This window comes from Epinephelus fuscoguttatus, linkage group LG1 (genome assembly GCF_011397635.1).
Source record: "Epinephelus fuscoguttatus linkage group LG1, E.fuscoguttatus.final_Chr_v1".
Taxonomy (NCBI): domain Eukaryota; kingdom Metazoa; phylum Chordata; class Actinopteri; order Perciformes; family Serranidae; genus Epinephelus; species Epinephelus fuscoguttatus.
The window spans coordinates 5777088-5791931 of record NC_064752.1 but is presented as its reverse complement, the minus strand read 5'-3'; the positions used below and the strand labels follow the sequence as shown (position 1 = coordinate 5791931).

General features: G+C 39.7%; 1 protein-coding gene across 3 annotated transcripts in view; it reads right to left on the bottom strand.

Moving 5' to 3' along the window:
- Positions 1 to 2087: 2087 nt before the first annotated feature.
- Positions 2088 to 14844, bottom strand: part of raly (RALY heterogeneous nuclear ribonucleoprotein) — a 210711-nt gene continuing 197954 nt past the window's right edge. For all 3 annotated transcript variants that reach the window (XM_049590224.1, XM_049590215.1, XM_049590211.1), the window contains one exon: positions 2088 to 5214. The gene's annotated coding sequence lies outside the window, so the exon portion shown is untranslated. The remainder of the gene's footprint in view (positions 5215 to 14844) is intronic.

The following is a 14844-nucleotide window of genomic DNA, read 5'->3' as shown; positions in this document are numbered from 1 at the left end:
ACATTGTCTTGTTTACTCTCTTGCTTTTGAGAACATTTCTGTAAGTCAGTTTGACATGGCTAGAAGGGAGCATGTTAACTGTCAAGGTCAGACTTAAGTCAACGGACTTTCCATCCTGTCACAGAGGAAAGAGTAGAACAGGGAAACTAGTGGTGAGAGCAGAAGAGAGAAGAACGGGAGGATAGTACACACAACACTAATCAAAACCTTTTTTTTCCTGTCTACATCCCTTCTGATGTTACTCTTCTTCTTTAACAGGAGAGGACAAGGTCAGGTTCAGGTGGAGTAAAAACAAGAGGGGGTGAAAGGAATAAAGGAGAAGAGGAAGACAGGAAAGTAAATGAAGCTGAAAAGGACAAAAGAAAGTAATGGAAAGCGACATCGAAAAATCATGAAATAAAAGTGAAAAAAATAAATGGCACAAGGAAAAGGCCGGGATGTAAGGGAACATGAGCAGGACATAAATGGAAGTAAAGAAAAGAGAAACAGAAGGTTGAAAACAGGGAAGGAAGAGACAACAGAAGAGGACAGAGGGGAAGTAAAGACATTTAAAAAAGGGGTAGACACAACAATAAACAAAAGGTGTCAGAAATGGAATGAGGCGGGTAAATATGTCGGAAGATGACAAAAGGAAGGGAGAGGAAATGTTTATAGAAGGAAGGAAGGTAAGATCAGAAGGGAGTGAGGAAAAGCAGTGAGAGGGACAGATTCATATTTTCAACAGTAGCAAAGTTCCTTCCATCTGTTCCTTCATTTTCACCGAAGTTACAACACAGTGGCAACATACTGAGGACTTTACAACTCACAATATAGCATTTACTGCCCATTAGTAATACAACACCTTTTTATTGTTTGATATAAACTGGGTTGTTCACTTAAAGGCCCTCAGATCTGTTTTAATTTGTTTTTTACCACAGGCACTGGGCTCCAATGTTAATTTGTCTTTTTTTTAATTTTCATGAGAGATTTTCTGTAATTTTTTCGTTTTATCTGTGCTGTTCCTACTATTTCAAAGTGGGCGGAGCTTAGCTGGGTAAAGGAGAGGTTACGCTTTTCTGTGCACCTATCAGGACTTTGAATCAACAATGTAAGAAAGTTGTAGGATTGTTTGCGTCCAGGCTTCTATTGATGACATATAATCAAACCGCACCAGCACAGTCCTAATGAAGCTGATTAGCAAAGATTTGTGCGTGTAATTCATAATAAACCATAACTATGTTAGCTTTAATTTTAATTTTTAGGTGGGTTATATATGTTATACTTGATGCATTGCAGCTTGTTCCACATCAGATGTACAAAGTGACTCTGTCACAAACATCGATTAGAAATGGTGACTTCTTGTTTTAAGCCACCAACATAAGACTCGCTTTGGCGTTTCGCTTCTCTTGCTCTCTCCTGTGGTTCTCTCCGTCTCATACACACATAAATAAGAAAAGACTAACAAACCTGATATGTCACACACACTCCTCCGCCTGTCCAGACCCACACCTCTCTTGAGCCCACACCTCTCTTGAGCCCACACCTCTCTTGAGCAACTGTGTGAGCACAGCTAAGCGCATTTCATATCTGCAGGACTCCAGACCACTAATGTTACTATTTAGTTGCAAATTTGCAACCATGGAGCACCGCGGTGACTTGCAAATATTGTTAATATATTGATTGGAGAGCTATTAGTTTGTTTCCATCTGTGTCATGGCAACAGTTTAAGTTAATGAGGTCAACAATAGCGTCAGCAGAGAACTGTGTGTCTTTGTATGTATAGGGCTCCAGACTGCAACAAGTTAATCACATTTTGTGACCACGGAGCACCAGTTCCACTTGCAAATACTCTTAATATATAAAGTGGAGAGCTGTTAGTTTGTTTCCAGCTTGCAGTGAATAAATCCTCACATTTAAAGGTGCAGCAGCAACAGTTTAACTTTGTGCTTATTGCTAACACCTGACCATTGACTGGAAGCTTCATGTCAAAGCAAAAACATCTACATTTCCAGCCTGAAATGAGCCAGGTGCTTTAAAATAAAAGCACTAGTTGTTCCGCTTTGATTTATTTAATTATAGCAATACTTTATGCTTTATAGTACTTTATAGTACTTTTACTTTTATTATAACAGTTATTTAACTTTATTGTAACTGTAGTTCATTTAATAATTTTGTATTTCAGTAATCTACAGTACTAAAGGAGATTTCAAAATATTGAGATATAGATCCTGTATTTCAAAAAGCCAAGAAATATCGCTATATTCTTTTTAAGCCATATCGCCCAGTCCTATAATGAATTTTTGTTGTTATATAAAAATACCATATTTCAGAGGCTTTAAGTGGGGACTGTTCTGGAAACATTTTGTGTGACAGCAAATTTAATGACACAAAAAAGGGAGCACTTTCACATTTTCAGGCTACCAATATTTGCTGAAAAAAGGTAATGCAGCCTTTTTGAAAACCCCTGGTAGATAAAACACAATAAATTGCCCTATAGAGTGTATTTAAAAAAAGAAAACTTGATAAAGTGCCCTCTAGTTTTTACTTCTAGTGGAGAAAATGCGATGTAGTGGGATATTGGCTGCCCGTCATGCTAGAAAACTTTTGGCATGCTGATGCCCCACTGTAGGTAACCAGTGTCTTGTTTATTTATTGGCCCACGCCCCTCAGACATCCTGAGTCCACCACGCATTTCCCATCAAAGATAAATCAGACCAACTTTGCCTCATATATATATCTATATATCTACATCTATATCCGGGGTTGGGGAGAATTAGGAACACAAGTGACCAAGTTATGTATTTAAAACACAAAATATGCATAACTGTATTCTGTTACAGTTTAAATTGGTAGCATTTTGAATAGAGTTGCCATCTTCAAGAATTGATTGCTTAAAGAGCTTACTTAATTTGTTTTGTTTTATTTGCTCTAACTCTGTGTCCAAACTGAATGCAACATCAACAAGTGTCAGTTTGATTGCATTGTTTTCTAAGAGTGTTCCAACTGGCCACATTTTGAGCTGAACATTTACCAGATGCCCTGTTTCTATTTATCCCTGTTGCTCACTGGGAAACCTCCGCAATGGACAAAAAGTCAGATTCATTTAGTTGAAATGAGGAGTTATCTACATTATACCTATTAGTCTATCTACAAAATCCCTAATATGGTGGCAGCTGGCTGAAGGGAGATCACCAGGGAGCTGAGAGTTTCTGGTAAATGACCATTTCTAATAACAACCCACTTGCTGTTGGCTGTATCGAAGATCGTTTCCAGTAAATATTACAATATAAAACGTGTGTTTTCTGTTTAAAAAGTACAAACATAGAAAAGTAGAAAGCACTTGCTCATATTTTCAGTGGTTACATCTCCTGCTGAACACACAGCTAACAGGCAGCCTATGAGGTTTGTTTACATGACGTAACAGAGGTGCATAAAAACAGATTTAGTGTAGACAGAGGGTGACACTGGCTTGCTGTTAGGACACAATGTTAAATTTACATTGGCATTTTCCATCAATGGATTTTTTAAAACAGTGTGTACAGTGCACCTGCCACACAACAGTGGCAGAGGAGATGCACAGCCTGGGCAATGTTGTGTGTTTTGGCATGCACAAGTGAGCTCAGGAAGATGATTTTGAAGTATTCCCAAAGTAATCCAATGTGTTTAGAATATGTTACTTAGGGTGCTTTCAGACCTAGAGTCGTCTCCTTTGGTCTGAATCAGGGACTCATGTTGTTCCAAAGTTGTATAATTGCCTAGAGTTGGTTCGTGTTCTCACAGCAGCATTTACAAGCGGACCAGATCAAATGCCTTGTGTGAAAAAGCTGCTCTTGATTGGTCAGAACTTCCATGCGGGAAAAATCCAGGAAGTAAAGCAAACGTTGAAGAAGAGTACACTTGCAAGATAAATGTGACACTTTGTAATGTCACAATGGAGGGACAACTACGCAGGTTGATTTTAGCGCTGCTCATCGTGGACTATATTGCTGTCATTGTTCATTTTAGTCAAACCATACAGTTTGAAAACGAGGCGCGGCTCCAACTAGAAAACAATGTTTTGATGCATTGGATGTGCTGAATGTGCATATTAAGGCAGTACAGGAGGAGGTGCACATTAATAATCCTCCAGGACTGTAACATGCTCATGTTTAACCCAAACAATGTGTCATGTGACTGCAGTTGCTTCACATCCAGGTCGGAACACCTTCTCACCACAAACAAACTGCACTAGAGTTCGTTTGTAATCAGACCGAGACCACCTCTTCAAGAAGGTGTGCATCTCGGTGCGATTGCTGTGTTCACACCTGCCCAAACGACCTGCACTTAGGGGGCAAACTTGAGTTCGACTGAAACAAACCAAACAGTGCAGGTGTGAAAGCAGCCTTAGTTTGTAATCTAATGGAATAAATTACAGATAACATTTTAGGGCATTATTTGGCAATCTAGAGTGGAATACATTTAAAAAGAAACCCTCCTAACACTGTATCTATCTGTAGGCCCACATGGTAAACATAATTTATTCATTCATTTATTTATTTATTTATTTATTTATCTGGTCATTCTACAGGAATAAGAGTATAGATAGCTAAATGTCATTGGCTGTCCCTGGGCAGGCAAATCAACAAAAGAATTGTGGCATTAAATGTTATAATTCACGACATTATGAAGCCCAGCCCTACAGTACATTGTCAGTTTTATTTTGGGAATTTGTTTTTGATTTCAGAAGAATTTGCACTAACAAGGTTTCAAATGAACAACCAGCTCTGCCTCAGTATGTTGCCGGCTCACTCGTGTTGTTTAAAGTGCTGTAAATCAGCAGATGATGCTCTGATGAGCTCCAGCTTTCCCAAAAGTGGTACATGAAAAACCCACTGCTTTAGGATGCGTTTTGACAGCAGCCTGCTGTTTTACTGTCTCCCTGTGGCTCTGACACAGCGTTGAGTCTGTCTCCATCACTGTGTGTTTTTTCTTCTATGTGTGTGTTACTGTGTGTAACTCAACAGTTTATTATATGTTCTGGCAGTATCCTGCTGTTTTAGTGTTTTCCTGTGGCTCTGACAAAGTGTCAAGTCTCTCTCTCTCTACTGTGTGTTTTTATGGTTGTGAGTGTGTGTGTGTGTTCCAGGGCTCCCAGCTGTTTGATGGCCTCCTGTGATGTAATTCAGTTCTCTGTCTGTCTGCGGCTCTCTCTTTCTCCCTATCTGTGTCTGTCTCTTCCTCCACAGTCGAGACTACCTGAAACACAGAGGATACATCATTAACAAATGAAAAAAACACTTGCAGTCATCAATGACAATCACAAATTAAGATTACAGAGACAGATCCGTGAGCACAAGACTCTTGTGAAAGACAGCAGCTCTGTGAGGCTGCACATACAGGCACAGTGAGGGTAGAATGTTTACCATGGCCACTGTCTTTGTTTAGCGTGTTAAGATGCTAACATTTCCTAATTAGCAGTACAAACAAAGTACAGCTGAAGCTGGGGGGATGTCATTAGTTGTGCAGGTGATGAGTTGTAAAGAAAAGCACCGGACACATTAAAAATTTGATCTCATGGTGGCCCTGGAGAAAAAATTCATCATTCAAAGAAATTACAATTCATCATGACAGGAACATGAATGCATGCATTAGATTTCATGGCAATACATCCAATAGATTTTCAAACATTGCACTCCAAACTACAAATGTAAACCTCATGTTGGCGCTACAGCGAATATAAGGGGATCACTAAAGTCATGAGGATGCATCATGTGGGAATCCTGCACGTCTGAACCAATTTTCATGTCAATCTGTCTGATAGTTGTTGACATATTCCAGCCCGCCTTGGACCAAAGCGGTGGAAAATCTAGTCATCATATTGACAGAGCAACATAGCCATTCCGGACACTATGCTACTTGTGTGGCTAAGAAAAAAGTAAAAACTAAAGTGAAAGGTGAAGATCAAACACATGCTGTTGTTTTGGCACAATTTCTCTCATATTTCGAATTTTTTGGCAGAACTGTTAAAATACCGCCACATTAAAAACACCAAGCTGTTTTTTCCAAGAGGAGCAGCCTCAGAAAGCTCCAGGCTTACTGCTTACTGCATTTAATTGAAACAATTTGTCAACAAATATGCAGCACGTAAGCACAAGATCAACTTCCAGGGTAACATGCAATGATATTGTATCTCTGCAGGACTGTGAAAACTTGATATTCTCTGTAAAAACTGACATCACTCAGGACATCACCTCCCATGACCAGTGTTCTGTTGTTCTGAAATAAGTCACAGACAGTTCATAAAAGGCTTGTCACTGTTGTGAAGTGCAGAGAATCAACAGGTCTAAAACTGGATTTGAGCAAATGCATTTGGGCATGTCACAGATGACGCATCCAATATGCAAGGCCACTACAAATGTTTTTCTGCTCCCATGTCAAAAAAGTCCCTAAATCAAGTGCATGTATGGTGCTGTGAGCTTAGTCATGTCCTTGCTGACACCACACAGTCAGTCAGATATTTCTGCTTTTCTTTGCATCCAAAAAAAGGAAATGGAAATGAACGTTGTCGTGACAAGACCACCAGAGAGGAGAAAGAAGAAGCTGATAACGCCTGAAGACATGGCCCGTGTTGAGATTGTCTAGATCAGACTTTCGAGATCAATGTGCTTAATCCTATTATGGACCCAGTCATTAAGACAATGCACAGAAGATTTCGTTGTAGTAGACTCTTTTCTGACCTGGGTCTTTTCAACACATTCTCACTCCGACCTCGTCACATATCGATGTTTGGTCATGGACTGTCCACGTCGAGATACAATATGCAAGGTACTCAGGGTGCGTTGGTTGTTGACGTGCTGGGATGCCGTGTCAAGTGCCTGTTACATGCATTGTCTGTTTTCAAAATACACTTGTGTTTTCATAGGAAATGTAATGTTTGCTCACAGACGCCACAAATTGACGTTTTCTTTCCTTCTACAGACAACTCACATGATTACATTTTGCAAACAAAAGCCTGTGGTTGGGTTAGGAAAAAAGGGTTTGGCTTTACAATCTTACGGGGAGCAAACGCAGGCCTGCATGGTGAAAGTCTGTGGTTGTTGGATTCACCCACCCTTCTCGGACTTCCGCTGCCCTAACTTTTGTTGTTGTCCAGCCGCATTTCCCCCCGACGCTGCTGTGTGGTGTTAAACAATAAAGGGGTAGGTAGATAGGTAGCTTACTGATGAGGAAGTGGGCATACTCTCCTTTATTACAATGGCTGTTTAACTGATAGGTGGGTATACTGTCACTGGATAGAAAAAGAAGTAGGTATACCCCGTACCCCTGAGTATACCGTCCACTACACCACTGAATGTCACCACTACAAGAGTAGGAGACCAGAACAGTGGACGTTGAGAATGAGGAGGAGTTTGAAATCCGCTGTAAAAGCTGTTCCTCTGAGTGCCTTCAGTGTTCCTACCAATTTTCAGGCCGTACAGTGTGCTGACAGATGTCCTTGGTTTAGCACACCAATTTCTGCTAAACCTGTCTATCACTCAGGTTGCCTGTGAACTTACGTTTTTCAACACTTTTTAGTTAAAAACAGGCTTAGAAGCAACTCTCACAAGATCATTCGGAGGCTTTCATGCCGATGGCAACAGAGAGGGACACCCTGCTCGCTCTGGATACTGATATGATCGTTCTCCTCCTGGCTCCCAGCAGGGGATTTGTTCCGATGTTCCCCAGATTTACATAGCACATAAATGAATCGTGACAAAGGGTCCTGTGTTCACCAGTTCTACACATGTGCTCTCCAGGGGTCCTATGTTCCCAAGTTAATAAAAGGAAGCTGCTAAAGACTTCTTTTTCTTCTTCTACTTCTTTCCGTCAGCTGTCCGTCAATGTTGGACCGTCGGTGAGCATCTGTCTCCCTAGTTGGTGTAGTGTTTCCCACACCACTGCACCTCAGCACCTCAGAGGCCTCCGTCAGCTTTTATTTGGCCAATTCAGCATGTTAAATAATCCTGATTGTCGGTTTAACTCAGCACATCGGAGGAGAAACAGAAGTGAGGAAAGTAAACAAACAGCTAAAGTCAAGAGGGAGTTAAACCAAAACAAAGTTGTTACATAGGTAAGATTACTTTTCTTTAACCATTAAGCGCTTTAGCAGACATCTCCTGATGGTTTGTGTTAATGTTCACTGGTGCACAGTAAATACGCTCTGTTCTTTCAACACTGGATTGTGTTATTAATATGCTAACTGGCTAATTAGCATCAAGACGATCTTCCAGTCTCTCTTTTTGAATAACAAATACAGACTACCGCCATCTGCCACTGTGGCGGGGTATTTCCTCTCACACAGGTGAACAGCTGCCATCAACTGTAGTCTTTGCAATGTGTTCATGTGCAACTTTTTGGCTAAGATCTGGCAACTTAAATGGAAATTTCGGTTTATTTCAACCCGTCTCCTATCATCCTAAATTTGTTTGATGTCACTAGTGACATAAAAATAATAGTTAGCATGTTAGCCGTTAGCCTAGATACAGCCGTAGCGTCAGACCTGTTAAAACATGAGTGAACGGGCAACCTTCAAGTGCAAAGTTAGTCCACTAAACAAGCTTTTTTTCCACAAAGACCGCCTCATATTGTTAGGATAAATGTCAGAGAACATATAGAAAATGACATGTAAACGTGTTGTTTTACCTTACCGGTGTGCTGCCATGTTTGTTTACCATTTAGCTCTGCTTTCCAAAGCGCGGCCAAAGTATTGTGAGAACAAGCAGTGATCTCATACCGTCTCATACTGTGTCTTATCTGTTTAACAGCTGCGGGACATTTGCTGATCTAGTGGGGTGTTGGGCGTCCAGGGATTAGACACTCAGCACCAAGATGATGTCTTCCTTTGCAGCTGTGAAAAATGTCCACACCACCATATGTTTTGCTCTCTAGTCAGCCTGCAGCCGCTGTTGTCCTTCTGGATGATAGTTCATCAGCCCAGGTTTTTTTTTTGTGTGTCCCTGGGGCATCTGTTTGTGATGCTCCCCATGTGTGCATTTGAGCTTATCTGAGTGATGATGAATCTTTTTGCATATTTTACTTATTGATTTTATTCTATTTTATTTGTTTTTTTTTATTGTTGACTGATTTGCCAATGTTTAATTGTTTTTCCTGAGTGTGTCTGAGATGCTTTTGTTTCAGAAGATATAATTTTATACTGGACATTTCAAGGGAAGGGTCAACATGTGCTTTCCTAGAGTAAAGATAAGGAGAAGAAACTGTTGCAGCATGTCACAAACTGTCATATTTACATCACTATTCATGTTCACATCAAACAAGACAAAACATATCTATTTATTTTAGACTTAAGAGGTGCTGGTTGGTGAACCTTTTCACGTTGGCTGGGGTGAACAGCTGCTTCCAGTCTTATATGCTTAACTAGGCTAACTGAATGCAGGGCTTTTCTTAACACAGATGCATGAGATAAATCTCTTCTACCAGCTCTCTGGAAGACAGAAAATAATCATATTCCCCATAGTGTTGAACTACTCCTTGAACATTTCACAATAAGAGCGACAGAGAGAAAGAGAGGAGAAAAGAGATGTTCAGAGGGGTCCTGGAAAGCTTTAAAAAAGTCGAGCTGAAATGCTTTAAAAAAAATCCAAATTTACGATTTACACATTCACTATTGCTCCCATGGACATGCTGAACTCTGCCTGCTGAGTTTAAAGTTTTTGAATCATAGATTGACTCACTTCCACGTCTTCCTCCAGAGGCAATGAATGAAGTCCTGCCATAATTTTTGATGCAGATCTCTGTTTTGGTGATTAAGTAAAGACTTTTGTTCAGTCATGCTTTTTTTTCAGTGTGAAGAGAGCTCTGAAATCACATCTTTTTGTCTCCTTTTGATTTACACAGGGTTATGCATGCTTTTAGTTTTCCTAGCCTGGATTACTTTGCACTTTATCAGTACGTTTACATGGACAGTTTAATTCCACTTTTAATCGGAATGAAAGGCCATTCTGATTAAAAGTGGTCATGTAAACGGTCATTCCGATTGAAAAATGGTCATTCTGATTGAAAATTAAATCCGATGAAAGGGGGTGGTTTATTCCGTTTGTCATTCCGAATGAAAGAATTTTGTGTGCGTGTATAAACTCATTCCTCTTTAAGTTCATTAGTCGTACTGCTGCTTCAAGAATATAAGCAAAACACGCCCGAAAAAGGCACTAAGAACGGCGTTGTCAAGCATCTTGTTATCCAGAGCGAGGACTACAGCGTTTTCTTCCGGTAAACGTAAACACGTAACATCCGCCCCGCCCCCTATCCAATCAGAAACCTTCCCTGCCCCAAACCTTGCGCGGACCTGAATAAAGGCGATTGAACTGATCACCCATGTAAACCCTCATTCAGAATTAATATTTCCCATGTAAACTACCTGGAAAGACTTTAATTCCGAATGATTTCATTCAGATTAATTTCATTCCGAATGAGAAGCCATCATGTAACCGTAGCCTATGTTGGTATCAGCCAGAGCTCCCTTCACCGACTGGAACTGGAGTAGAAAGTTGGCGCCTGAATTTTAATGGGAAATAGGAAATACAAACACGTTACTCTGGTGCTACCCAATTTACACTGGCTGCCTGTTATATTACATGTTGATTTTAAATTTTAATAATCACATTTGAAGCATTAAATGGCAAAAAAGTGACCAGGGGTGACTAGGCCTTTGCTGTTAAAGCCGCTAGACTGTGAAACACTCTGCCTATTGAAATCAGACATGCTAAATCATTATGGCATCTTTTACATCCCTTCTTAAACCTCCCAGTTACAGAAAAGCATTTATGAAATTCTAATATGTTGCTAGGTTTTATCATCCCTCCTTTACTTATACTTTATTAAGCTTAATGTTATTCCCCTCCATCATTTTATGATCATTGTTTTATTGTTTCTGTTTTTTTCCTGCTGTTTTTTTTTTCCTTCAGAAAATTGCTGTATAAATAAAGTAAATCGTTATTAATGGCACAATGAAGAAAATCCAGTGTTCGTGCTTGTAATATATTTTTTGCAGTGGCATAGTTAAGCCTAGGCGTCCAGGGGTTCCACCCTGAATGTTCTATAAACAGCCCCAGGCCTAAATATATGGGGTATATATATGAGTTGAAAAAATAATAGGTGTAATAACAAAAACAAAACAAAGAAACTAAAAAAAGGCTAGCATTCTGTTCATACTTGAATTTGGAAAATATTCTTAGTTACATTCCACCTCTGTTAACATAAATACATACATTCAACTATTTCTCCAAGTAATAGTGTAAATGGGTTCATTTTGTCTACTCAAATTAGATTCAGTGTAGAAAGAAAGTTTCTTTTTTTCAGACAATGAGTTTTTAAGGGGACTGAAGTGACAGTCAAAACATGTCAAGGTAAACTATATCTCCTACACTATTTCTCCAATCTAGGCAATACATTTTTAATGACAGCTGATTCTGCTACTCAGCACTCATAAGAATAATTTTTAATTTATTTAATTTATGATTTTTTTTTAATTTTCAATAATCACAAAGTAACATTAAAAAGTAAGAAAAGTAAAAACATTTAAAAAAGCATCAAATAACTGCTATAGTTTCCACTTTGATTTTACATTTAAGATATATGATTATGATGATGAATATGAATAAATATGATGCTTTGTTATCATGTCATTGTTGTTATGTTATAGTATATGTGTATATGTACAGCCCAGTAATGGATTGGGTTACATGATATGGATGAAAATGGGTTGACAAGGGAAATATTTTTCTGGGATAAACAATGTATTGATTCTTGGTCTAAAGATACGTTCACATTGGCCCCAATCATCAATATCTTAATAAATTTTTTCAGAAATTTGTTCTTAAAAAAAGTCCTCAGAAAAGTCCACGTCAGATTCACGTTTTCTTAAACAGCAGAATAGTCTGAACCTGTGTTCTTATCATGATGAATACCATTGTTCTAAATTAAAGATGCGTGTCAGTTGATCCTAATAAGCGCAGGTAAACACCCTGTAAATCCCTATAGAAGGGCATGAAACTACAAAACTGTGTGCACACAAGGAGACTGAAGAAGAAGAAAGGTCGAGAAAAAACAGAAGTCTGAGGAGGGTGGAGGACCAGACTCTAAACTCCAAGTCAGTTTTGAAGTGGTGGTGCTTCTGCTGACAGTGAACGCCAATAGAGCTGTCATATTAAGTAGCGTCAAGAGTGGATATAAACACCAAAAGATGCATCAGATGCTAAAAATAGGTGTTAATCAACCACCCGGGCCGCAAACAGCAGACTGTATGCATTACAGCAGCCCAGTAGGACTGAGGACAGAGACGAGTGCTGTGGTGCTGTTCAAGCTGTGTGCATGTGTGTCTGGAGAGAACCGGGGGTGGGGTGGGGGTGGACTCACACAATGTTTCTGCAAGTACGCCTATTAATATAATAAATTACTGGAAATGCTGCTTCATCAGTTTTTGTCCCACCCACCAGTGTTACTTTCTGGTGTGATCAATCACCAGTTATTAGATAGCTTGGTTCCCATTAATGTAACTGGTGTGAAATGAAGAGTCAGTGCTGTGTTTATTCTAACAGGCCATGATGCTTTTTGCAAAATAATAACTAATCATAAATTACAAAAATATTATTGTAATATAAATACTGTAATATTTTACAACTGTGGAATTAAAGGAAACACATTAACCAATTATTCTGCATAAACATTTCAGAAAAAAAAAATGTGCTCAAGAGTGTTAATGAGTGTGTGTAAGAACAACTTCTAGAAAGAAAACATTTCAGTAAGGAACACTTCTGTCAAAGAAAACTTTACTTCCATTTGCAGTATTATATTTGGCGGTATGGCTCTGTTCTGGGACCTCTCTGCCTTTCCTCGGCCTACGCAAAAAGCCTAAAGTGGAGAGAACACACCTCTCTGCCCTTCCATATGCCTACATGGAAAGCCTTAAGACAGAAAGAGCACATCTCACTGCCTTTAAGCGCACATATGAGGAAAGCCTGAGGCAGAGAGAGCAAACCTCTCTGCCCTTCCATGTGCCTACATGGAAAGCCTTAAGGCAGAAAGAGCACATCTCACTGCCCTTAAGCACACATACAAGGAAAGCCTGAGGCAGAGAGAGCAAACCTCCTTCAATGCGTCTACATGAAAAGCCTTAAGGCAGAGAGAACAAACTTATATGCCCTTCCATGTGCCTACATGGAAAGCCTGAGGCAGAGAGAGCAAACCTCCCTGCCCTTGAGAGAGCAGCAGCAAAGACCCACCGGGAACAGAACAGAGCAGCATCAATGACAAACACAAATGACATTGATAAGTCAGACACAGCATGAAAAGGAGGAGCTGGGTTGGAGGCAGTTTGCAAAGCAGCTTGCAGATCTCATATTTTACCTTTGATTGTTGACACTAGACGGTAAATTACAGATCTGTCCACTGTGCTGTTTGAACGATGAAAATGAGTTCCATTTTGTTTCCTACTGTCTTTTTTATTGTCAACTGTTTTCACACTCGAGACATATACTGTGGATTAGCTAGTTATTTGGAGAAGGCCATGGAGAGGAGAACAGGAGCTCTTTATTTAGATGGCCTGTGAATGTTCCATGGTTCCTTTTGTGAACAGTTAATTTGGAATGTTCTTTTTGTATTGTGGTTTGCTTGTGTTTCTTTTCCACGTGTTTTGTTTTGTATATGCAATGTCCGGGTTTGGATGGCTGTAAAAAAAAAGGAAGCTGTTTATAATGGCATGTGGGATGGGCCAAAGGCATGACACCAGAATAAATAAAAATGAATGAATCAATGTTTCATATTAAAGGCTTCACAGGTGTTTTCAGTTACGGTATGTTGCTGATTTGATCTGCTCGGTTTGGAGTTGTTTAACCTCTGCTGGGATTTACATGAGGTCAACATGGACTCATTATATTGATGATATTATAAATTGCCCAAATATAAAACTAACAGGTGAGCCCCTGAAAGCATGTTTTTTTTTATTTTTATATCTTATCATTTATTTTCCATAACCACTTATCTTGTTATGGGTCATTGTGTGTACAAATTATTATCTTGTGGGCATGAGACAAAAAAATATTGCGTAGTGAGTACTTTTCTTTATGAGAATAAGAACATATTGCTGGTTATACATTTACTTTTACAGAAGTACAGTTTTTTTACTTGTACCTGAGCTATTTTACCCTGTGGTATTGTTACTTTTACTAAGGAGAAGGATCCGAGCACTTCTTACAAAACTGTACTACAAAGCACAGAGAAGAGCCATACTGCTGCATTTGGGTGACATATTTATTTATTATGACAGCCATGCTGACAGTACTTTATTCCCCTCACCTCATCAATTTGCCAAAACAGTATCACAGATGCTCAACATGCACAGTGACGTCTATGATGGTCAGACAGGCAAAATGATAATGCGGTGCATGTACCAAGATCAAAGGCTGCCCTCAGCCATCTCTTTAACTGCTGTATCACAAACACATAATCGGAAAAATCTGACCTGCCTGCTGTCTCATGCACATTATGTCATCTGGGAGGCGCTGCAGCTTTCACCAACAACTGCAGCCTGCGAACGCTGCAGCCTCCTTTCCACCAAGCAGTCCGGTTCAGTTCAGTTCGGCACACTTTAGAACAGTTATTTTTCCATTTCCATTGTGAAAAGTTGTGGATGGTACCAACAGAACTGTCCCCATTTTTCAACACCCTTCTGTTGGGGTACCCAGCACCCTGTTCCAGTACTAAAAGGTGGAGCTGGAAACACTGCAGTTCATTTTCTCTCTTGCTCAGGGCTGAGTTGTGGCTGGTTTTGAGGCTTGTATAACCACTGTTCATACCGTGGCAGGTTTTACATACAGTGGTAAACTATAGACG